The sequence below is a fragment of the Triticum urartu genome, chromosome 3 (assembly GCF_003073215.2).
Source record: "Triticum urartu cultivar G1812 chromosome 3, Tu2.1, whole genome shotgun sequence".
NCBI lineage: Eukaryota > Viridiplantae > Streptophyta > Magnoliopsida > Poales > Poaceae > Triticum > Triticum urartu.
Window position 1 is genome coordinate 249534192 of NC_053024.1, and position 5802 is coordinate 249539993.

Here is a 5802-nt window from a genome sequence, read left to right on the forward strand (position 1 = left end):
CATCCCCATCTAGGATGTTTTATCCTTGTATAAAATTAGTTTGAGAAGGACGAACAACATGTTTAGCAATCGAATTTAGCCTAATTGTCGCTACCTTAGGGAAGATTTTAAAACTAACATTAAGGAGGCAGATTGGATGATACTATTGTATCCTTTCAGACTCATTAACCTTAGGTAATAAAATAATTTCACCAAAGTTTAAGTGAAACAACTCTAGTTGGCTAATATGAAGGCAGCTAAACAAGAGTAGGAGATGATGTTTGATGACATCCCAAAAGTTCTGGTAGAACTCAGCGGGAAAACCATATGGACCCGGTGCTTTGTTGTGCTCCATTAGGAAAACCACCTTTCTAACTCCCTCCTCAGAAAGTGAGGTTGATAGAAGGATATTTTACACATCAGAAACTTGCGGGATGTCATCTATTCGAGACTCATCCATCGAGAAGTTTCCTTCCTCAGGGGTTTCGAACAGATTTTTGTAATAACTAGTTATATAAGACTTAAGTTGCCCATGCCCTTCAATCGTGCTCTCCTCCTGTTGTGGGGAATGAATAAGTTTCTTCCAGTGTTTACCATGGGTGACACCATGGAAATATCTTGTACTCGAATCACCTTCAGGATAAACCGAGAGTTTGAATGTTGGTACCACTTAAGTTCCTCCTCATGCAGCATGCGAGCTAACTGGGCATTCGATTGGCACTTGATCTTGACATGTCCATTTTGCATCATGTTTTCCTACTGTTATTTATTGTATTTTGGATTGTTATTTCACTTTATGATGCAATTCTTATGCCTTTTCTCTCTTAATTTGCAAGTTCCACATGAAGAGGGAGATTGTCAGCAGCTGGAATTCTGGACCCGAAAGGGCAACAATAGAGATAGCTATCCTGTACAACTACAAATGACTTGAAAATTTGTGGAGAATTATTTTGAAATGTATAAAAAATATTGGTGAAAGAATTACTAGAGGAAGACTTTTGGGATGAAGCGCCACCGTCTCGAGGCAGAACCTCGGTAGGAGCACCTTTTCTCTCTAGCGGAACGATTCCGTTGGTGACACTTCCCTTCGGGAGGGGGAAATCGAAGCCATTGACATCACCAACAATTCTCTCATCATGGGAGGACCAATCTTCATCAACATCTTCACCAATACCATCTCATCTCAAACCTTAGTTCATCTATTGTATTCAATCTTTGTCCCAAAACCTCAGATTGGTACCTGTGGGTTGCTAGTAGTATTGATTACATCTTGTAGTTATGTTAGTTGGTTTATTTGGTGGAAGATTATATGTTCAGATCCTTAATGATTTTCAACAGCCCTCTGATCTTGAACATAAATATGTTTTGTGAGTTGTTACTTTTGTTCTTGAGGACATGGGAGAAGTCTAGTTATAAGTAATCATGTGAACTTGGTATTCGTTCGATATTTTGATGATACTAGATGACACCCCACGCGTTGCTGCGGGAACGCATGCTACAAAAACAATTCATTAAACATGGAAATTCTTATTTGCAAAGATAGGTCTGAATGCACATAGTATAACTGATAATTCTCAATAACTAAAAGCACTGTGAGATGCTGCACTAAAATATGAAAAATTGTTCAAACAATCAGATCCGAGGCCAAGTCCATTGCAATGCAAGACAGACCTGTTAACAGAATGAATTCTCACTAAGAGAAATACTAATCCCAGATGCACCGAGGCTCTAAGAGAAACTAGATCATGAAGGCGTGCGTTGCCGAGCCTGATCATTCTAAGAAAATATAAAATGGACAATAGAAACATCCTCTAAATTTTGCAAAATTTGGATTACAGTGCGTTGATAAACGTGATTGGAGATATTGAAGTCAAAACTTATGCACTCATGTAAATGCTTTCATTTTCTACATTTTCGTCCCATCACATTCATGATATAGGAAGATAAAAAAAGGATGGAGCGGAAAAATGAAATATATACAATCTTAGAGGTTTCCATCAATGGTAATAAGTCACGTTCTCAAGGGATTGAACTCTTTGCATCATGAAAGATGAATTATCGAATTAGAGCCGCACATAGCTCTCCTCAATGACCTTCAGCACCTCTGCAATTCGCAACATAGATGAGCAATATTTTGCAGGCAACACAAAAGATCTTTATAATAATGAACATGAAAGATCAGACCTGAGGCGGGTGATGAATATCTTGATGCTATCGTCATGTGTAAGCACCATGCCAATGGAATACTTAATCTTGGCGAAGCGCTTCTTTGGATACACAGTGTGGTTGCACACTGTGCTGCAGCCAGAGCAATAATAAAACTAAAATATGAATCAATCACCAAATTTGAATTTTTGTACAGGCTGCAACTCGAAGAAACCAACACCTTGTTCTTCTCGGCCCGTCGTTGAGTGATTCGATCAAACATGCGAGTGACCGCGACTGTAGAGAGTGGACGTCATGGACGCTGGGGGGGGGGGGGCGAGAGCCACCGGCAACTGGGCGCTGTACGTTACTGCCGCTTTCGCATGGAAAGAGAGAAGCTGAAACAAGGTCGTCCCTTCGAGAAGCCGCAGCGTGCAGGCATGGCACACTTGTAGGCTCATGCGGCAAAGAAGGCCCAGGAGATTTTCTTAGGGGCGGAAAGCCCAAGCTAGTGATGTGGAAGTTTCTTGGCCTGATTTATGACAAGTTGTCCTCAGCAGTCCCTGGAGCAGCGGCCCAGAGACATTGAGGTCTGCGTGATGGGGAGGTTACGGGCGAAGAAAAACTGGGTGCACAGTGGGACGACCAGGTGATCTGGGGCGTTCGTTCGTGGGATCCAAGGGCTGACTAACTCAAATCACTGTGGTGGCTTGTAGCTCGCCTCATTATACTGTTTCTCAATACTAAGCCCAGATGCACTATGGGTTTGGCAGGCGTATAGATACTTTAACCAAAATGATTGCTAAAAAAGTATTGAGAATAAACTAAATGTACCATACGTAAAGAGTATATCCACAATCTTTAAATAGAACTACATTGACTATAATTATAATAAATAAGACCTCAAGGCATTAGTCATTCCATTCCACTTTCTGAAGCATAGAGAATCGATGCCAGGTAAGAATTACCAAGATCCTTGGAGAGACAGTTTGTTGGATAGATAGTAATTAATTCGATCCAAATTGTGTCAAATCCTCGACTCCACTGCCGAGCATAGCATGGATGTACACACTGTTGTCGGCCCATCATTCCTTCATTCCGCAGACAATCACTATAAAAAATTAGTAGCAAGCATATTTTTTTCTGTGGCTGGACTTGAGGCTGCAAATAATGGTGAAGCTAGCTAGGATGATTATTTGTAGTTTCTTTGTCTGCCAGCCTGTTAATGAGCAACAAGCATACATTTATTTTCTGTGACTGGATAAGAGCCACCAAAAACAAAACAATTGATGGGAGAAATATGACGGATTTTGCACCATCAATGTCGTCGACGCTGTCTTGCACTACAGACCTAATTTGGCTAGCTCCATGTCATGTGTGCTCAGGTAATGTAGTTCCTGGCTGTAGCTATGATAGGGAGTTCATAATAGCATACCTCTCAGTATGAGGGCGTCAAATTACAGAAAATCCTTACATTATTATATGTCACAATATAAACTTCTCAGTGTTTAACTATCCATGGTGGAAAACAGGGATATAGATGCATCTTCAGGATATACATGTTAAAAGCCAATTGTTTGAAGTACGTGGATGTTTATATGTGTCATTAATCAACCATCATGGATTTCTACCAAAAAAGGTGCAACAAAGGTAAGATAGCTAATATAAGGCCATACATGCTATGCTAATTTTGCCAAATGGGATTTAGAAAACCAAAAGAAATATGAAATATTCTATTAAAATGTAGAATGCCAACAACTCTCGATTTATACTATGTGATACATGAACACTGCAATCGCTACAGATAAAATGAATTCTTTTTGATCAAAATCTCTAGTATAAAATCGCTATATGCCTCATCAAACTGAATGGAAATATGATGGCTTGATGAGTAGATGAATTAATCGGTCCCCGTGTTTTCGCCATAAGAGCGTGAAGTATACAACATTACCTTTGTACTGTACTTGATTCTTTGTTCCTTCCGCTATATTATCCTAAGAATTATTTTGCTATCACCGTTGTTTGCCTGTCAACATCCTCTAACACAACAATCAGTGGATAAAACGTGAAACCCATGGTAACCTAATTATTTCTTTTGTAGGTTATTGTTGTGATTAACCAAGAGTTAAGCAAGCATAAGTAGTTGCTTGTTTCTAACTGAACTACAACAGCGAGGACTCTGTCCAAAATACCATGGCAAAATTTCTGAACACGACATGTCCAGGAAAACAAAGTACAGTATTCTCACCTTATCAAATGCTAGGTACTCACAATTCTACAACACACGACAAATTTTGGATGAAATCTTCCAATGATGCGGCATAAAAGAATCTCATATCTTTCTCACCTTTTCTTTGGACCGCATTGAAGCGAAATTTGGAAGATCAGGAAGGGAGCGTGGCTGGCTGAGCTCGGTTGAAAAAGGGGTCGGCACAACTCCTCGCTTTACAGTGGCACGGGTCAGCCTGCTCCTTGCCGTGATTCTAGCGATTGCGGGGGTCGGCGAGGTTGTCCGCTGGGATTACTCGATAGGATAATTCTGATCTCTGCTTTCGCCACGTAAGGTGGGATATGGTTGGGAATACACCTGTTGGGCTCTCTCACCAACATAGCCAAATCGAGGAGTGGGCAGTCTGCGGCGGGTGCTGCCTGATGTTGTCGAGTGACCGTTGGGAGGAGGAGGCCACGGCTGCGAGCAGCGACACGAATGGCTCAGACATGACCACTGACAAGGCCACAGCTCCATCAAGCCGTGGCTCCACCTCGACATCAACCTAGACCTAAACCTCGATCTTGTCGTCTCATGGCTCTGATGTGATCGATTGATGGGTAAATATGTTGAGGAACGTAGCATGAAATTTCAAAATTTTCCTACGATCACGCAAGATCTATATAGGAGATGCATAGCAACAAGAGGGGGTGAGTGTGTCCACGTACCCTCGTAGATCGAAAGTGGAAGCGTTAGGTTAACGCAGTTGATGTAGTCGAACGTCTTCACGATACAACTGATCAAGTACCGAATGTACGACACCCCCGAGTTCAGCACACATTTAGCTCGATGACGTCCCTCGAACTCTTGATCTAGCAAAGTGTCGAGGGAGAGTTTTGTCAGCACGACGGCGTGGTGACGGTGATGGTGATGTGATCCACGCAGGGCTTCGCCTAAGCACTACGATAATATGACCGGAGGAGTAAACTGTGAAGGGGGGCACCACACACGACTAAGAAACAACTATTGTGTTTTAGGGTGCCCCCTGCCCCCATATATAAAGGAGGAGAGGGAGGAGGCCGGCCAAGGGGCGCGCCATAGGGGGGAAACCAACTAGGACTCCCAATCCTAGTCGCCCCCTTTCCTTTCTATCGGAGGAGGAAAAGGGAAGGATAGGGAGAGGGAGAGGGAGAAGGAAAGGGGATCGTGCCCCTCCCCATTGTCCAATTTGGACTCCCTTGGGGGGGGGGGGGGGCCCCCCCCCTTGCGGGCTCCCCTCTATCTCCCCTATGGACCATGTAGGCCCATTACTTCCTCGGGGGGTTCCGGTAACCTCCCGGTACTCCGAAAAATACCCGAACCACTCCAAAACCATTCCGGTGTCCAAATACCATCATCCAATATATCAATCTTTACCTCTCGACCATTTTGATACTCCTCGTCATGTCCGTGATCTCATCTGGTGCTCC

General features: G+C 42.8%; 1 long non-coding RNA gene across 1 annotated transcript; it reads right to left on the reverse strand.

Moving 5' to 3' along the window:
- Window positions 1–1849: 1849 nt before the first annotated feature.
- LOC125543759 lies at window positions 1850–4836 on the reverse strand. The gene is made up of 2 exons (XR_007298728.1): window positions 2164–4836; window positions 1850–2083 (listed from the first exon to the last, which is right to left on the reverse strand). It is a non-coding gene; the product is annotated as an uncharacterized LOC125543759 (long non-coding RNA).
- Between the last annotated feature and the right edge of the window lie 966 nt (window positions 4837–5802).